Source organism: Haliotis asinina, chromosome 1 (genome assembly GCF_037392515.1).
Source record: "Haliotis asinina isolate JCU_RB_2024 chromosome 1, JCU_Hal_asi_v2, whole genome shotgun sequence".
NCBI classification, from domain to species: Eukaryota; Metazoa; Mollusca; class Gastropoda; order Lepetellida; family Haliotidae; genus Haliotis; species Haliotis asinina.
In genome coordinates, this window is record NC_090280.1 from 21,012,330 (window position 1) to 21,033,586 (window position 21,257).

Genomic DNA, 21,257 nt, shown 5'->3' on the forward strand with positions numbered 1-21,257 from the left:
ATGTGCTTGAGTATTGTTTTGCTCAATATTCCAGTACATATCGGCGGGGGGCGCCAAAACTGGGCATCAAAACTGTGCCCATGTGGGGAATCGAACCTGGGTCTTCGACATGACGAGCGAACACTTTAACCACTGGGCTACACAGATCTGTTGTGTACAGAGGTAGTCGCCATTATAAGCAAACCTCAACCCCGGTAACCCAGGGACCCAAGATAAGACTCGATCTCACCAGTCAATGTTTGAATTGAGCCAGCATCTCCCCAGAAAGTAAACAGGCTCCAGTCTAAACAGTCTCGCAAGTTCACATTTTTACGAACCTGCCTTTCATCTCCGATTTCTTTTTTAGTCTTATAAATAGATTTCTTAGGGCCAAGGTTTGCAATGTACCTGTAAACGATGTGTTGAAAATGAAGTACAACATAGTAATTGCACCCTCCATTTCCTGCACCACAAACGAAAGGTTTTGGACATAGACGGTTCCCTTTCACAACAGTATATCCATGGAACGAACTTCGCCTTGTACGCCGTATTGTTGCAGCCTATTGCCCTTCCCGCCTTTGGAACGTCACTGAAAACCTTTAGGGGCGGTGGAAACCTATTGGTCAAATCTTTGGCTCGTCACGCCGAAGAACCGGAACCGATTCCCCACATGGGCACGATGTGTGGAGCCCACTTCTGGTGTTCCCCGATGTGATAATGCTGGAATATTGCTAAAAGTGGCTTAAAACAATACTCACTCACTCAAGAAAAGACTTTTGGCTTCCATCAGTGTATGGGTTGACCTCTTCGCTCCTGGCTGTGTTTTCAGTATTTCATATCATTAACTAAAGTAGGGGATACCCGCTCGGATTTAGTCGTGGCTATCATGTACAAACATGAATTTTCGTCCCAGCTCTGTTGTAGTGACCTAACACCATTCATAATCATAAACTACTTCCACATTACCAGTTTTGCACTGTCTCGAGCCCGCCCGTCCGCATCAAGCCAGGTTGTTCACATTGAGTGATCATCAAGTGTTAGACATGTGAGTGGGCTAGCACAATGGCTAAAGACTACACAAAGCCAAATATTTTACACTGGCTTCTATAGCAACGTTATTTTTTTTAATTACCAAAAGCCAACGTTAGTCGCCTTTTACGACAAGCATGAATTACGGAAGATACATTGTAACCCCTCTTGAAAACACGTGTGGTCAGCTGTGAAGGACATACAGATGGACCACAGAGCGTTATGCTGAAAAGTTAGCACTAAATATTAAAAAAAAATATGGTCAGTCGTAATTACTGGATCACAGCCCCGATCGAATTTTTTAGTAGTACTTGAATGTGAAAGTATGAAATGAGTATCACTTAGGAACAGTATTATAGATACAGCATTTCTACGAACCAACCCAAACAACTGGTGTGTGTTTTCCTTCGTAAGTCAGTACAGAAATATAACATAAAATATCAAGACAAATTGTTTTTTATCGGCTGTGAAAGCAGATAGCCCAAACATCGCAGATATTGACTGCCTGTACAGGTTCCACAGAGAGAAAAGACAATATAGCGATGAAATATATACAGATGCATCATTGAAAATCAATGACGCAGTAGGCGTTCTCGAAAAGGGCATGCATGTCTTGCTCGACAGGTAGTGAACCAAGTGTAAGTGTGAGTGTAAGTGCTTGTTTGTGACCTCATGCCTCATTGAGTGATACACTAGTCACATGACAGTGACCGGTGCACAATTAAGATCGGTTGTTTATTTTGTTACGTTCTTGTGCAATATGACAAACTTTATGCGGAACGAAATCGTATCTTTCTAGAACGCAAGGTTTCAATTACGATTCTTATACAGGTACCGTTGTCAAGCAGGGATGTTGCATTGTTGAGCCTGTACAGCTTTGTACAATTCTCTATGAATCTCGTTGATGACGTCATCTTGGCGAACAAGCAATCTTTAGGGTTGGTGGGGTGGCCCAGTGGTGAAAACACTGGCTCGTAGCACCGAACACTCGCATTCGATCTCCCACATGGGTACAATGTGTGAAGACCATTTTTGGTGTCCCCGGCGCTGGTATTGATTGCATATTGCTAAAATCAACTTAACACCCAACCCACTCACCGATACATCTGATTTTCTTTTAAATTCTTAGTTTTGCTTTCACGTAAAGTGGAGCCTATCGTAGTAGATCTCAGAGACTGCCTAATATCTCATTATTCAATGTGTGCAGCCCAATTCTGGTGTCTACCGCTCTGGTATTCCTGTAATATTGCGTAAGAACCAGCTCAGTCACTTCCTTTTGGCGAACACCTGGTGTCATAGCATAACACCTCTGGGCCTACATTTACGTAGTTCTGTTACCGCTAAGATTGTCGTAAGTGCCATACATTAACACAGACTCACGACTATCTTCGAAAATCTAGGCCCTGTTATCCGCTTTCAACCCAACAGAAGCTGCGCATATTCTGGTCTTGACAGTCCATGCTCTACAAGAACTAGGATCTTTGAACATGGCTAAAATTATCTATGTTGGCAAGGCAGCAGTAATCAATATGCCATCGCCATCAAGATCACCACCTTCCTACTAAATGATCACTTACACTACGTGGTTGATGTGGACTTTAACGATTGACTACCTTCACAAGCATTGACATTAGACAAGTATTGTCTGTGACACTTCATCTCTGTACATTGGCATCGACACATCGCTTGAACTGGTTCCGGCTGTTAGCCCAACAAGAGACGTGTTGATCGTGTTTGCAAAGTGGGAGTGTGGATCCATATGCATCATCTAACGCGTCTGAGTATGACTCGCTGGGATCAGGCATCGCATCACCTGGCTCTATCGTATGCGAACAGACAAACAGCCTTAACACATCTACAAATATATCTTGGGATGGTTTTAGCACAGATAATAAAATGATTTATTTTGAGACCGATGAATTGCCTAACACCAAATCGACAGACCGACTCCTGCCTCATAATTATGGACACCCGAATACAACGGTGATCATTACTTTGGTGTTACGTTTCGCCTTTCTTCGAGGGGAGACCGCTTGCTGATAGTAGCAGCCGGTAGTGAAAGTTATCTACGCTACAAATACAATGTACAGAATCTTGTACACAAAATGTGCATACAATCATATCTGGATATAAAAGACCTTCTTTCCAAAGATCAGACTTCAGGTAGTTAGCTTCTGTACTATGGCTACAAGCTACAGCTTACAGCTCTCTCTCTCTCTCTCTCTCTCTCTCTCTCTCTCTCTCTCACACACACACACACACCACACACACAGACAGACACACACACATATGTTGCATGTTTACAAGAGAGTATAGTTTTATGCCGCTTTTCCTCATGAATGTTTCTCGTGTGTATCTTCATTAGTTGGGGGATTTGCTGGCTGGTCCGCCGGTTGGCTAGTTTTTTTATTGGATGCCCAGTGTTTTGATTGGTTGTTTTGTTGGTCGCTCTTCTTTCAGTCTCTCGGTTGTTTAGCTGGTCGGCTGTTTGTTTGTAAAGAAAGTAAGGGCCCCTACTTGGTTCCGTATAAAGTATCTCGTCTAAAACATATTTTATTTGCAAATAGAAACGGAATACTGGTGCAAGTGGCGTTTACCTCAAACTGCTCGTGGGCCTTCGAAACTGTTGTACAATCAAGCCTTCACAACTGTTGTACAATCAATCCTTCACAACTGTTGTACAGTCAAGCCTTCACAACTGTTGTACAGTCAAGCCTTCACAACTGTTGCACAATCAAGCCTTCACAACTGTTGTTCCATCTCTTAAATACTTGAAGTTCGATGTGTTTCAGATCTTCAAAGAAAATGATGCTCTGATTCACAGATGACTTGGATCAATGAATAACTATAGCATGTTTTACCTGGAGTTCCAGACATGACCAGACATGAGCGAAAACTAAGCACCTCCTGAATCCAAGGGCGATATTTCAAATTTTGATCTGAACAGGCGATCATCCCCTTGCATATCGTAATACACATGTAAAGCTTCTGTTCCTTGCAAAATATCAAAAGCTATAGGTCCCCATTCAGGTGCCGAAAGACTGATTTAAAAGACAAGAGTAAAAATGAACGTTTCTCCACCTGGCAAGAGGAAGACGAACCCAGTTGGCTTGATGCAGAATGTCTGTCACAACATCACTGCTAACCAGGACATAAACAGTTATTAGCGAATTTGTGAGGCTAGCGGTGAAATAAAGGCTCGTCTCAGAGTTGTGTGTTGCTGTAGGAAACAACTTTAGCCGTAAGGCTACCTTATAGTCTGTGATTACACGATGCCATTTAGAAAGTGGTCAAATGCAACATATGTCATATTTGGGATTTCACTTTCTTGGTCGCGGTGGAAGTCGCGGTGGCTGAGCGGGCTAGGCGGCTGACTTTGTGTGCTGGCGATTAGGTGCCTGACTCTGAGGGTGCGGGTTCGAATCCCGGATGGGACTCAACCGGAAAAAGTACTAGAATTTGTACTTTACTAAGACTTTACTAAGAAAGTGAAATCCCAAATATGACATATGTTACCTTATAGTCTCATTGTCACACCGTAAATGTCACACCGTGTCTCTGAAAATCAGTCATCTGTGTCATCAGTAATACCAACTATCAGTCCTCGGGGAAGCTACCATTTAATTTATCCACGGATTTAAATTAAGATTAAATTAAAAAGTTCGAATGAATTAATATAGCGTTGCATTAAATCAACTCTCCCTCGCTCTACTGGCCGAACATTATTTTAAGCGAACGCTATGGAGTTACGTCCCTTGGAGAAGTCTTTACGTACATCCTACGTACAATTGGTGATTGAAACCAGGGCCCACTTGCACAAAGTAATCTTAGTGCTACTACTGTCTTAAGCCTATGTTCTAGAATGGGGGTTACAATCATTGTAGCGCCAAGATCGCTTTGTGAAAGTGAGCCCTTTTTGGCAAACATCGGTTTTTGATGAACGAAGATATCGTTTACATTCCAGCCCAGCCAAACGCGAGAAGCCCCAACTGATTTAACCAATCAGACAACGGCTACTGTTTAGGTTAAAAAAAAAAAAATCAAAAAAAAAAAATCGCTAGTCACTGACACTGATCCCTCAGTAAACGAAAATCCGCATAACACACACTGTCAGGTATTTCACCTGCAGTATATGCTTAGGTCTTTCTGATGACATGGTTACCATTAGCTAATATTTCCGCAAGCTGACAACCTTGATTATGGACAAAAACGCTCTTTTCTGCGACTGTCAATCGCTGTTGACAGTATTGTAGTGTGCTCAATGTGCATCACCCCATAGCGATCGTATGGAAAGTAGCATTCGGAATCGTTCGGTTACAAAACCTTTCAGGTGTAAAAGTTCAAAATGTATGTGCAGATGTCTACTGTCGCGATTTGGTAAGTTGTGTTCTCATTTTGTCAGTCTCAAAGGTTACCTGACGTGACTTCCTGCTAGGTTTTGTTAGACCAGAGACCATATTATGTGGTCTCTGGTTAGACTCAGCAGTGGAGTGTAACGAAAAGTATTCAGCCGAAATTAACGTATGGGTCACTTCAATGATAAGATGGTATAGCGGCACTCATGGAAGGGCTCTGACTTGATACTTCAAGTTACAACAGCACGACGTGATTCCATGAAATATGCCCACCATGATAATCATTGAGAATTATGTGGCGATCAGATCATCGACGTAGTCATGGTAACCATTCTTTCCGGTATTGTTTATATTCACGTTAAACAGGGTGAACGATGTCACAGTGATCTTTTTAATGCGTGAAATTTGTTTATTAAAGCGTATACAGCTTCATTGTTTTCTTCGGTATTAATTATTTGAAAGTAGTACTACATGATTGATTAATGACTTATGCTCGTTTGTATTTTACTCAAAAACAGATATGTAGCTGAACACAAACTAGTAATCTAAGATATTTAATAAAACAGTAAAAAATTACGTTGGAATTCCCTTACAGGTTTAATACGAGAATGTGTTTAGTTTTAGCAATAATCTAGCAACATCATCTTTGAGGAAACCGGCACGTGAAAATCCGGGGTAGAATAGGCCTTCAGCAACCCATGTATGCCACAACAGGCGACTATACTTGTCGGAAGAGGCGACTAACGGGAACGGGTGGTCAGGCTCACTGACTTGGTTGACACATGTCATCGGTTCCCAGTTGCGCAGATCGATGCTCATGTTGTTTATCACTAGATTGTCTGGTCCAGACACGATTATTTACAGACCGCCGCCATATAGCTGGAATATTGCTGAGTGCGGCGTAAAACTAAACTCACTCACTAACAGGACCCGCATTAATTGACGGGATTATAGGCCACCTCAGTTGGAATATTGCTGAGTGCGGCGAACGCATTAAATGCTATGATCTACACCACTGCCCCGTACGGGTATATGTACATCACCTAATGTTGAATTCCTCGAATGCTTCTCGCATTAATCACTGCTTAATCCTCATGTCGCTGCTATTATATTTCCAAGTGTAGCGAAATATGTGACCCATAGAACATTGGAGGGGAACCGTCTGCCCAAACTGAATATTAATGGCTTAAACACCTAACAAGGAAGGTATTCATACGGCATGTTTGCTCCCTTCGCGTAAAGCAATTTTGCATGTATGCATGATGAAGCGTTTAGTGTTTGGTTATGTAAGTAACCAGCTCTTTGATGAACTTATTGAAACTGTTCACACAGGATAAATAATAACAATATGCATTATATAACATAGAAGAAAAACACGGGCCTGGCACAACGCAGACATACAAACGCATTAAAGTCTGATTGTATGAAAGAATCAAGCATCTGTGAAGCCATTTATCAGTTTTTACTCCATTGTGGCAGTTTGCTCTGCATATTGTGAGACATTTATAAATTTGTATGACTATAAAGTTGCGTAAATACATAATTAATAAACCCTTGGACACATAAATGCTTATTCCAGCTGCACCTCCAAGGAGCCGTGTGACCTTGAAGAAGATACATCTACTCACAATGTCTCTTGTTTTCATTCAGTGTTACGTTATGTGATCGCAGCTGGGTTGTTGAACTGACTCAATTTACGTGTCATCTTAGAGAGAGAGGATGAAGGAGAGAGCAAGAGAAGATGAAAGAGAGCAAGCGAGGTGATGCATGGAAAATATGAGAGAGAAATACGCTCGCAAAATCAGTCACTAGCAGACACGCATGCGTGCGCAAGCGGATGTCTGCATGTGCTCCCTTATGTTTTTCTCATCTCGCCTGTTGTGTGTCCTCAGCGAAAGGCGTTGTAAACAATTTCCAGTTGATGACAATACCACATTCAAACAAAACAGATGTTTGAGACTGGGTGTGTGATGGGTAAACATTTGAGGGGCCTGTAGAGCCTTTACATTTAGCAAATCGGGCCACGTTTACCGAGACAGGAGGGCATTTTGGGACTAGACCTTAAAACTTTGAAAGGCTGGGAACGATAGCTTTACCTGGACTGCCTAACTTTGAATAGGTACAAGCTGGTATACAGTTATGATTTGGCGGTAAGAACATACAAAATGCACAGAAGTATATTTATATGCCCAAATATCCTGGAGGTACCAGATTTACACGTAACGACTTTCAGCTGATTTGAAAGTCTGACTGAAACGTAAGACCCGGTAGCAGGTCTTGCCTCTTAAATTAAGGCCTGCTATCGGGTCTTACTTTCGAAAGCAAGACCTACTACCGGAGATACTATCGTATCTGATTCAGACACCTGGCTAACATGTAGTTATTCACAAAGCGACCCTAGTGCTGGGGTGCCCTTACTTAATCACTGCTTCAATTCAAATACATAGACAGAACCAAGTCCGGATATCCCAACTCGAGGATCGATTTGTGAATATGGGCCCAACTAGTTTTCTTGTGAAATCTCACATGAATAAAAAAACTTCAACAATTCTTTATTCAGTTGAAGTTGATGGTCACAATATATCGTTTTTTGTTTCACTTTTCCGAGTTACCAGAAAAGTTTCCTTCCGCTTCAAGAGTTTGAACAGTTGGTTCGGAATCATCCTTTCTTTTTCTGTAGAAGACAGCGCATAATTGATCGGAAACTGATGCCCTTTGCTCATCTTAGACCCATTGTACACACGAATGTACACGTTTTATTGCGATGAACTAAGTTAAAGGAGTAAATTGATAACGTATAAACTGAGAAACAATTCTATTATCGGAAAGAGTTTATTATGTCACATTTCAATATTGTAAGAAAAATACATAATATTATACATACTATAAGGGTAACACTATTTTTCAGGGCATTATCATTTGCAGAAGCCTGAGGTCTTTCATTAACTGCCCAACGAAGGAGGGCAGTTGAAAAGACCGAGGGCTTCTGCAAATGATAATGCCCTGAAAAATAGCGTTACCGTTATTATAGCTAAAATGAATAGAATTTTTTATAAAAGAATAATAAAAACAGCGGCATCGGTTTAGAAGCATTTACTGCCAACAACAAAACGACGGAGGTCACTGACACACATTTTACAAATATAGCCACGTCAGAGAACAACAGAGATGACGTCACTATTGAAAGTGACGACATTCGACCTTGACCTTTGCTCATACTACCAGCCGCCATTGTTTTCAGTGATCAACAACGTTAGACTTCAAGTCGATATTTTCATTGCTGTATGTTGTCATTTCTGGCACAATCGTTATGGATGGCACAAGCAGGAAAGTGCATAATGGCACAGGCACATGTGACGAATGTGAGCCAGATATATGGTCAATAATGAACCCATTCGAGCCGTAGGTGATTGAACTTCAACAGCTGAGCTACTTATGACGTCACCTAACAACGGGCTTGATAATGGCCCGTCGTCAAGCATTTTGCGGGCGTTATCAAGTTACAGTGGACCGCTCATTTCTGATAACGTGCGGTCGTTTTCATGATAATTCTATCCATTTTAGCTATAATGGTTATTAATCTTACTGCATAAACATCTCTTAAATTGTACAGTTTAGTATTTAGTGCTATTGCATCATTCAGTCATTCTAATACATCACTTTTAAAGTTTAGTTGTTATTTTCAGTCTGCCATAACATCTTAAAAATGATATAAAATATAAGAAAGTTACTTGTTTGTTCGCAAATATGCTGTTCGGAAACACCTAAACAGCAGAGGTGAGCTGCCCACATGACTGACTGTACTTTCCGTTCCTGAATACAAGCCGCAATGTATGCAGTGCTGCCTGGAAATAATAATGAAAAAACACATGCATGGTTAGATGTAAGGCGAGACATTAGCGAGTTAGTTGCTTAAGTTGGTACCTCAAATGAATGTTCCAACATGCCACGTGACGAGATAATACGAAACGAAATTCACGTGCAGCACGTGCGGTCGTGCGCTCACTGTTGTATAATTAGAGCATGCTCTTCTATGTATCCCCCAGCGCAAAATTACGAACGTCTGTACGTTTGCGTCGCGGTCTGTCTTACTTTTACATTTCCCAGAGGTCCTTACTTTTCGAATCATGACCTCGTACTTTACCCTACACATGTTTGTTTCAGGACAAAATGTTACGTTGTCAACATACAAATACATGTGTGTAGTCATAAACACCCCAAGTTATCCTTTTTGGCATGAGGCGGGAGAAAGCGATCACGACATGAAGATTCGGGTTTATTTCCTAACAAGTTTGCACTTTGCCTTTCTCGCTGTAGATGTTGCTTACAATCTGCGTACAACCTCACTCATCTACCAACTTACTAACAACACCATAACTGAATTTAACGGAACAATCCATTTTACGACATGTCGAGAACATTTTACGGCTAAGATGACTACAACCGGCTAATTATCGGTCAAATTTCTAAAAAATGAATCGTAGTCATTAAAGTTGCATTTCTAAAAAAATCTAAAATAATATGTTTTCTGTCTTCTCATGAAAATTAATGATTCATAAGGTCAGTGACCAGAGCATATGCAGATCTCTGAAACCCACTCTAGAAAACGTGAAAGGGAGAAAGTGTCAAAAAGTCACTGAATCTGATGACAGTAACTGCTTATAAATGTGCGCAGATATAAATCAAATTCAAACAATGCAAGTAGGTGTCTGTTCTGAAGACGCGGAAAAAAGAAGCCGCATGCTGGATATGATGCTATATCGCTAAACATGAAGGTGAAATTCACCGTAGACAAATATCAAAATAAGCCCTCTTGTTATAATATTCGGTCAAGTGAGTGAGTGAGTGAGTGGGGAGCACCAGAAGAAATGTACCCATGTCTTCGGCGCGACGGTCAGACGCTTTTACCATCCGGCTACCCTACAGCCCACGCTCCCAAGATATATCTACAAAATGTTCTACACTTTTAAGGATTGTTCTGTTACCTACCAGAGAACTAAACTAGCGGCCAAAAGAAACGCCACCAAAAGAAAAACGTCTCAAAATAATTGTCAGTCTGTTTGAAAATAGCTATAAAAACATATCTCGAACACAGCATCTCTGTTCCCAGTGAACATTTGCACTTGCATGGCGTATTTTGTGAAAATAATTTATACGAATGAAACAGAGTTACTCGTATCAAATTAGGACATCAAAGCTAACAGGTTTATTTCTTTACATCATTTTAATCGATTGACAACCAGGAACATGCCTCGTTTAACTTCAGAGCAGAGGGAGAGAGCAATCAGTATGTTACAGATGGAACAGACACAAGAGCATGTGGCTAGGACCATGAGACGCTGTTCATCCACCACCGGAAGACTCGTAAAACGTTTACGACTGGCAGTACTGGAGACAGGCCACAGAATGATAGACTGAAGACTGTACCCAACATGAAGACCGGTAATTACGGGTGTTGCGCTTGACGTCACTGTGACGTCATCAAGCGCCAACAGTATTGCACATCCAGTCAGCAGACAGTGTGACCAGACCGATCGACCATTCAAGGGCATGACGTTGACGTGCCAACACCGACGTGCCAGACTGACTGTGTCACACTGGCAGCAGCGAACCTGGCGAAGAGTGAAGTTTGGTAACGAATCAAGTTTCTGCTCTTCAAGATCTGTAACCAACTGAGCACCTTTTAACAATAATCGGGACGTCGTATTCGGAAACGCCAAGTCAGCCACTGACGAGTACTGGCAGCTGCTCTGCTAAAGGAATGGCGTGGATCCCTAAACAAGACGTCAGAAGACTCAGCTACTCAGTTCGACGCCGGGTTCGGACCTGTATTGGTGCTAGAGGTGACCACTCCCGGCCTTGAACAATATGTGCTGCCCAGAAAGTTGTTAAAGCTCCCAGTTGATACATCATTGGTGATCGAATCCTGGATAATGCACCCCAGTTTCAGTCATGTGATCTTAGATCTTAGATACTGTTGCTGAATGATTGATTATTTTGCAGTAAAACATTTCATGTTACCATATTTAGCTTAAGCTTTGTTTTAGACTAGAAAACTATTTGTTGGCTTTTCTTTTGAACGCTGGTTTAATTTGTGGAATGTCAACACGTAACATATTTACTGTTACAGGATGGTCTCGAACTGAACCAGATAAAAGCCACGTGTGCACGAGTCTTATATATCTAAATGGGAAAGTGAACGCAAACGAACGCATACCAGGCCAATCAATATCCAGCCGTGGTATGGGTTCATTGGTATGGTATGATATACCGTGGTATGGGTTCATTCGCATGAAGACGTGTATAAAAGCCTTCATGCGAATGGTAGGTCTTATGTACCTATGTCTCACCTGGACAGCTGAGTAACATCACCTCATTTTAACGAATTACAGCTTTCTTTACCTAACCCTTAGTAACTCGCCTCTTTTGACGTCATAGAAAATGAAAATCAATTTCTCCCACACATAAGCAAGTCATCATCGTATCGAACGTGTACCTATTTCTTTGCCCACGCCAATACTTACCGTATTTCTTCTAGGGCGGTGGGGTGCTGTTAACAATTGTGAGTTTACTCCAGACAAGTCAGTGATCAACATCGTGAACATCGATCTATGCAATTGGGATACGATGACTTGTGTCATGTTTGTCAGTGAGGCTGACCACCCGATTCTGTGACGACAAGCATGGACTTCTGAAGGCCAGTTCAAATCCGGATCTTCAAGACCAATTCTAACCCGGATCTTATTTACTACTACTAATAATAACTAATAGCATGTTGTTCACTGTCTTGAGCAATAAAGATAAGTCATAATATATACAGACAGTGTTGTTATGAAACAGGGGTAGATTTCAACATATTTGCAAATACGCATTGGAAACATTCGGAAACACGTTTCGTATAATGTCATTATATCATGTTCGGGAACAGGCATACATGTCCATTTCTACTTGAAGTATTTATATCGTATATCATATGATATACATGTAAAAGCGGATTAATAGGTGCGAAATGTGGAAAAATAGTCATTCCAAGAATATGCTGTTTATTATACATTTATTTATAAAAAGAAAAGAAGTATTTAATGTACGTTTCCGTCCTTCTATTGTATACTTGGCGAACGCTCACATATACGTCTTACTGTCAAGCGTACCATATTCACAAGTAATTTGATAATGATCTCTAGCGTTCTCATGATGTGTTACCCATTTCAAAGAGTGAGTGTGGTTTTGCGCCTTTTTTACGCAGCATTCCACAATGTCACTGCGGGAGAAAACAGAATTGGACATTGTCACATATTGTACCCATGTCGGGAGTCGAACCCGGGTGTTCAGGGTCACGAGCGAACGTTTAAACCACTTGGCTACCCCACCACCCTCATTTCTGGCAATAATCGATATAATAGCCTATTTCCCAACTTTCGGATATAAAGACTTTATATGAAACGTTTACAAATTTCAAATAGGTATTTGCAAATATGCTGAAATCTATCGTTTCTTTCTTGAAAACATCACAGCTCAACGCCACATAATAGCATACTAGTGGTGATTATCTGAAAAATGGTGTATACTTTATGACTCGTAGCGCCTTACAAGATTTGACAACAATAGCATATTGCCGATAACAACGGGCCTATATAATCATGATATGAATACGTTTTCAGGTGTTTACTGACAGAAACCTACTTTTCACATAATCAGCTTTCCCGAAATAGCAAAACCTGCGTCATATTAATAACAAATGTAAATTAATCTTCAAAAGATATACAAACGGTGTGCAGGGTGTCTTATTTTGCAAACCCGTTGCATAATTATCAAATTTACAAATATAATCAGAGTAAAGAGACAATGGTCACGTGAGAAATGTCTGAAGTTTGTCTATTTTTAACACGGTCTGCAGTTGCGTAATGAAATTTACCCAACACCTGTTTTAAAAAGTTTCACTGCTGCTGTAAACATTGACAGATTTCTTGACACTGTGTAATGAACTTTTGTCTCAACTGCTACAGATTTCTGACAGATCTTCCGTATATCATGAATTATCTTCCACATACACCATTCATCATTAATAAACGCCCGAGGCACATTCCCATATATAGAATGGAAGACATGTTTCAAATATAATTAATTTTATTTTCATTACCAATGTTTTCATCAACATGAAGGACGATAGATTAGCCAGTCTCGGCGATCTTCAAAGATTGGTTCCACTTCACGTGAAAGCAAAACTAATAATGAAAATCAAATGAATCGATGAGTAAGTTTAGTATTGAGCAGCTCTTAGCAATATTAGTATTCAAGCAATATCACAGCGGGGGACACCAGAAACTTCACACATTGTACCCGTGTGGGGAATCGGACCAGCATCTTCGGCGTGACGCGCGAACGCTTTAACCACTAGGCTGCCCCACTGAGCCGTTCAGTGCAAAAGGATACCATGTCCTCGTTGTTGTCCAAGGCTAACAAACCGGGACCGATTCGTATGAATGGATCTTTAAGATAATATTCAGTTGCATTTTGGGAACATAAAATTGAGATATTAAGAATGTGATTGTGATCTGTCTGCTTTGTAAACGCTGTTCAAAGAAATTGTAGACAATAAAACTTTTCATATCCATTCTGGTTCAAGTAACATCTGTGACGGTGATACACCGGTACAACCTTAATGCTATTTTTTGTTCTAAATAACACACTAATGGCCAAATGTTGGTGATTTGTGCTGAATATAGATACACACGTGCTGTTTAAAATAATTTGCCGTCATTGCATGGTGTTAGACCTCCTCTGTGGAGTAGCGGTCAGAGCGTCCGCCAGGAGAACGGATGGTCGCGGGTTCGATCCACAGGCGTGTCATACCAAAGGGTATGGTACTTATTGGTCCCTGCCTGGCGCTCGGCATTACTGGGTACAACAAGGACTGGTCGGCTCGGAGTCAGTAGAATGTGTCTGAGCAGTGTATTCATGCTTAACTGTGGCATGATGTCTCAGCATTCTAAAGCCAGCTTAAGGGTTAGTACAAACAGCCATACTTACAAATGAGCGAAACAGTACGACGTTAAACCCCATCCCACCTCACCCCATCCCACCTCACGCCACCTCACTTCACCTCACCTCACCTCACAAATTATTATGCATCCAGCATGTAATGAACTTTATAAACCGTTTCGAAGAAAAAATCTTTTATTTACACACATATCTCATTCTTTCGCTAGAAGGGCTGTGTGATCGCCTCTTTGGTGAAGCGTTCTCTCGTCTCGCCTAAGACCCGGGTTCGATTCATCACATGGGTACAATGTGTGAAGGTCGTTTCTTTTGTTCTCTTCCGTGATATTGCCAGAATATTGCTAAACGCGGTGTAAAATCATATTCACTCTGTGGACCTAACATTCTGACAAGAAGGATTATTTTGTATTGTCTCCCACCGTGAATACTACCTTCATGCAATAGGTAGCACCATCCCCAGCTGGGAACTTAATTTATTCCAATTGGAATATATATTTCAGAACAAATAGCTACGTAAACGGCGTGAAAAGCAAAAAAAACAACAAAAAACAAAAACAAAACAAAACCCAAACCAACACAAAAACAAACAAAACAAACAAACAAACAAACAAACAAACCATTATCGCTCACTGATTCACCAGAAGGAATATGACAGCTTATGTCACATTGTCTTACTTCCTAAAGATTAAAATAATATAATATTTTACCCGAATTAATATCATACCATGTACATTTAGTTTAATGTATGTTAATACATTACAGAGTATAGTTATAGGTATTTAACTCACTTAAGAGTAGATAACGGCTATAATCTTAGCTGACCTGTGCATTGCTGTCGTGTGCTGAGAGATAAAGGTGAAAAAGGTAATCCTGACCAATCAGCACATATAGACATTTTGGGCATGGAGCTGGGGGCACAGAGGTACAGATACTGATTATGTACAAGACATGACATGGGCACAAGTGATACACAACGTCGTTGCTAACTGTGTGATCAGCATTTTAGAAGTTGACGCAAAACCAGGTTATGTGGATTGTCAACTTCTATGTTGCAATGAGTGCAACGTTTCGGTGCACATTTGTAGGCACTAAGACCGTTATGAAGCAAGTGCTTCTCAAAGAAAAAAAACAAAGAAGAAATTCTAGAAATTGGCGAGTCCAAAATAAAGCATACGGCATTTTATATTACACCGCCTTGTCTATTGATTAGGGCGACATATACGTGTAGAGTCTTACACCGTTTACAAGCTAAAACTGAGGTGTTGCGAAGTATAAATGAAAATGTCGTGACCAACAAACAGATTAACACACAACAGCATGTAATTGAATAACAAGTGATTATATAACTGAATTAGGTCAGATGGGGAAGTAAGAACAACACACAGCCGGGTCCATGAAGCCCAAACGTTGGAGGGATGTGTTTGTGTATGTGTGTGTGTGTTTGTCTCTCTCTCTCTGTCTCTCTGTCTCTCTCTCTCTCTCTCTCTCTCTCTGTGTGTGTGTAAGTGTGTCTGTGTGTCTGTGTGAAGCAAGTAATCGACTTCCAACACACTTTGAAATTAGAAGGTGTGGAAAGTTAAAAGTGACACCACCGCATGTCATGTAAGAGGTCAATTACAGCTCCATTACATCCCTTCACAACCCACTACTACTACTATTACTACTATTACTACTACTACTACTACTACTACTACTACTACTACTACTACTACTACTACAGTATCTCAATATAGAACCGAGGATTCAGACAATGCTTCTAAAACGGGTTGCTCGGTGTCGTTTATGGTCACATATCAAAACTATTTGCAAAAGGGATCAATCGCCGCGGGCGAGCTTTATGAATAGACATCATAAAAAGACACTTGGGTTTGTTTGTTTTTTCTGATCCGACCCTGGTATTTAGAAGGGTCCCCGACCCTTCATGTTTGTTCGTGGCTAAAATGTAAGAGTGAATGAGTGAGTGAGTTTAGTTTTACGCCGTATGTAGCAATATTCCGGCAATGTCACGGCAGGTGACACCAGAAATGGACTTCACACATTGTACCCAAGTGGGGAATCGAGCCCCAGTCTTCAGCGTGACGAGCGAACGCTTTAACCACTTGGCTATCCCACATTTTCGAAAATGTAAGGAAGAAGTTTGGTCTGTTTCAAGAATCTTTTTCCAGCTATATGATGGCGGTCTGTAAATAATCGAGTCTGGACCAGACAATTCAGTGATCAACAGCATAAGAATCGTTCTGCGCAGCTAGGAATCGATGACACGTGTCAACCAGGTCAGTGAACTTGATCACTCGATCCCGTTAGTCGTTTATTAGGACATGCATAAGATACTGAATGGATATGGTACTTAGATTTTCAAGTTTCTAAAGGCCGGTGTGTACAACAGTCAAGGTACATCATAGTTCGTCTCTTCGATGTTGGTGTGGGTGAAGTTAGTCTGACGACGGTTTTAACAATATTCCTGCAATATCGCGGCGGAGGACACCCGAAGTTGACTTAATACATTGTGCCCATGTCGGCAGTCGAACTCGGGCCTTCGGCGCGACGAGCAAACGCTTTAGTTTCACCGTCCCTCTTCGAAGAAAGCTGTGCATGTCGCGAGTGTTTCACTCCGGTAGTAAAGCCAATGAGCTGGTACTGACAAATCAAGAAACATTTCGCTCCTCTCTCTCACACTCATCACCTTTAAATAAGAACACGACCTTCGGCTTCAACTCGTGATACTCTCTCTCTCCCTCTCTCTCTTTCTATCCCCCATCTCTCTCTGTCCTTCCCTCCCCTTCTCTCTCCGCCCCCTCTCTGTGTTAGCTGTTAACACAGTTATATGGCGACGGTTGTGCCAGACGATCCAGTGATCAGCATCGTGAGCGTGACAGTGCATTTATTTATGAATTCAATATTTCATACAATTTCATTACATTTTGATACCAATATCAAAAATATTTAAATATTATTGAGATTGTGTATACATATTGATGCTTTGATATTACATGTTATGAGTGAGTGTTGGTAAAACAAATTGATGTCCTCATTTTAACTAATAATAGAATATTCCTAAAAGTCCAACCAGTAACTTTTCAGCAATTCACAGCGAGAAATATCTTCAGTCTTACTTGATGTAAACATGCATGATGAAAATGCTTTATAAAATCAAGGACAGAAACGTACTGAAATATCCAAAACTCTCCTGAAATTGTCTGAAAAATAATATCTATTGATTAGTAATGCATCTAGAAATAATCACATTTGAAAGCAGTGCGCGTTTTATTGGGGAAACTGGAACAGCAGTCACAATTAACAATTAACGTGACAATCGAATATACAAGCACCATAGAAATTACTAGCATCGCCCCCGTATCATTAGGGATAGCATCGCCTGGACAACGTATTGAATCGGGTCGACAAAACTCTATAGGACGTATCATGCAGGTGCTATTTTTAGTGAGCTTAGGTAAACAGCTAGTAGGGTTAGCACAACCTGATAACACGGACTCAGTTCTAGGGAGCAGGACTCTAATCAGGTCAGTTGACGAGCTTATTTTCGTTTATTTCTTACACATTGAATGGGATTGTTGAACATAAACCTCTACTACCACGGACACTCTACTTCCCTACAACCCACCAGGCGAGCGAATAGTACGTAACTGTATGGATGGGTGATCAAGTGGGTTGTCCTTATGTTTAAATCATGTGACTATGTCCGTCTCTCGACATGAGTTTGTGGGTCACGAAGACGCCCGCAAGGAGAGCTCCCACTTGCTTAGCTGTTCTGTTTATGGCCGTGACAAGCATTCTCTTTTGATGCGTGGTGTATAATTAGTTTGGCTGTTATTCATATCCTCCCGTGTTTCGCACTCTATGGCGTCTGAACCCAACTAAGGCGTATCAAGGCTGTATGTCAAGGCTGTGTGACAGTTATCAAGCTTGTTGTACCTCGCTCGGACACAAGGCTGTCATACCTTCCCATACTTATCACATTTAAGCAGATTTATCAACTGTACATCGTGTGATGTTTAACGTAATTATGCCTTTATTGATATTGGAAATAATTATAATCACTCGGTGCTAAAGACAGTGAATCCAGGTTCGTTCATGATAATCCCATGTCTGATTTTTAGGTTCATTTCTTGTCAAGATACAGGACGGCTTTTAACGTTCCAAAGTCCAGTTTGGTTGGAGTGATTACTTATTCTCACTACATTCTTAATGAAACAGGAAGTCCATATATGGCTCAGTGTTGCACAGGAGGAAATGCGTGTCTGTGACAGTGATTCATAAACACATCCATATGGCTTAGCTTCAATGTTACAATGGGCTCTGCTTGTAGCAGAAAATCCTTATGATTATGAAAAGAGGCCCCTCTCGTTTGTTTCTCGATAGAGTTTGTTAGTACATAATCCAGATTTGCTGTTTTGTGATCTAATATGGTATTCAGGGTCAATTATAACTCGATCACTATATATGTTTCTAATGACCGATCGCGAATGTGTTGCCAAGCACTTATTGTCATTTCTTATCCTCAGTTAAATGTCTTGCTACCCACTTGACTCTGTCTGTCCACCAGAGCAAAACCGCAAGCGAAAATATCAACCTTATTCAATACAACATAGTAAACATTCAAATCAACATCGACTTCATCCTCAAACACATTCCCTTCCCATCCACCATAGCATCACATTCACTTCCCAGCTAGCATACCAACCCTTCTCCATCACATTCCCTTCCCATCTACCATAGCAACCCTTCTCCATTCCATTCCCTTCCCATCTACCATTACAGCCCTCCTCCTTTACATTCCCTTCCCATCTACCATAGTGACCCTTCTCTGTCACATTCCCTTCCTATCCACCATAGCAACCCTTCTCCATCACATTCACTTCCCATCTACCATAGCAACCCTTCTCCATCACATTCCCTTCCCATCCACCATAGCAACCCTTCTCCATCACATTCACTTCCCATCTACCATAACAACCCTTCTCTTTCACATTCACTTCCCATCCACCATAACACAACTTCTCCATCACATTCCCCACTCATCACCATGGCAACCCTTCTCTATCACATTCCTTATCCATCACCATCGCAACCTTTCTCCATCACATTCCCTTCCTATCACCATAGCAACCCTTCTTCATCACATCCACTTCACATCAACCATCCAGTATATTCTGTTAACACCATCTACGTGAAACTATCCATTTTCAGACACACACTATTTCTCTTCCTGCCACCATAATAACGTACCTATTCTGCACAGTGACTTTAGTTATCGACTATAGTAACATGAGCCATTTACCATCACCGGGCGTGTATACAGGTTGTAATAGTGAAAACATGCACTGACAGAATGCAAAAGAAACGAAATAGGATTTAACAAGCTTAGCTATACATGCATATTCAGATGCGACATTTGTTTTTTGCACAAACGTGTAATGTGAAATACACGTAGCAGTTTTACCCACATAACGAGCATAAATTACATTTTTCCCAGCTGTCAGCGTCTATTTCATAAATGAGTCAGTTGCGGAGGGAAAAGATCCACTCCTTGATTTATACAAGGAAATAGAATATTCAAATCGCTTACGACCACAAAGACCTTTAATTTCAGGTGGCAGTACTTTGGCCTGGCCATGCTTGACAAACCCACGTCTCAGTGTTTCCGTTACGAATGTTTCAAACCTGTTTTTGAGCCCGAAGCGAATTGTGCAGAATGATGCTAGAAGAAAATCCTGCTGGTTCAAAGTTCTATGAAAAACACTGCGTTCGTGTACACAGAGTACAATAAACAAGACCGTGGGGTCACACTTCGACATCCACGGATTGTATGGGCGGGAATAATACGAAAATGTCCACGAGAAAATTAGAGTGTCCATTGAAGATGTATGGAGGGGGAGGATATGAGGACAGCTGATTTAGTGATGTAACAGTGGGGATGATACGAGGGTGTCTATTGCGTGGTCACGATGACACGTCCCGTGTCTATTGACTCTTGAGCTATATTTAGCATAGCTGTGATTTTTTATTTCGTGGAGTGTGTGAGTTAATGAGAAAGGTTTAGTTTTAAGCCGCTCTCCGCAATATTCCAGCTATATGGAAGTGGTCTATAAATGTTCGAGTCTGGACCAGACAATCCAGTGATCAACACTTCGAGCATCTACCTAAACAATCGGGAAAGATAACACATGCCAACCAGTCCCAATCCCGTTCCTTTAGTCGCCCCTTGCGACAAGCATTGACTGCTGAAGATAATTCAAACATGGATCCTCACGAGTTTTTGTGGAGGGTGATTTATGGTCTCGAACAATCTGTAACTGGAAACTGGATTGTTTCAAGCCATTGTCTAATATGTGATATATTTGTGAAAAATACCCCCACAGTGTTGTGTATACATCTGTAAAGTGTAATAAGAGTTGATTGATTGACTTCAACCTATGTGTATTTAAGACAGAGGCACCCAAGCTCAAATATATTGGTTTTCTAAACACTCAATCTTCTTAACACTTTAATCATAAGTTTTCAGGTTAACAACTTTTCATCCAAGTCAAAATATCATCTAAGTTACAATTTGATCAAAGTCAAGGTTAAGAGTTGGCAGTCAGAATATGAATATACCACTAAAGCATGGACTTTCATTCATATGTTGTTGTGTGTATTTACAACCTGCATTCATTTTCTAAAATATAATTACAGAAATATTCTTGGTGGTAATTGTCATTAGTTTTATAGTACAAATAACTGGGTTCACAATTGTCCTGGGTGGCAATTGTCCACCCGATGCTAAAACAAGCGTAATCAAATTTCAGATTTTAAAATTAACTTTTAAATTTTGATTTGCAGATTAAATGCTTTCTTTTGCTCTTTGTTATGAGGAAAAATCATGCGTAGATGGAA

At 40.8% G+C, this 21,257-nt stretch overlaps 1 protein-coding gene across 3 annotated transcripts in view; it reads left to right on the forward strand.

Annotated features, from left to right (window-relative positions):
* The first annotated feature begins 17,836 nt into the window (after positions 1 to 17,836).
* LOC137274113 (vitamin D3 receptor A-like) overlaps positions 17,837 to 21,257 on the forward strand; it is a 54,682-nt gene continuing 51,261 nt past the window's right edge. For 2 of the 3 annotated variants that reach the window (XM_067807117.1, XM_067807142.1), the window contains exon 1: positions 17,837 to 17,884. The gene's annotated coding sequence lies outside the window, so the exon portion shown is untranslated. The remainder of the gene's footprint in view (positions 17,885 to 21,257) is intronic. The other variant, XM_067807150.1, reaches the window with a different exon arrangement.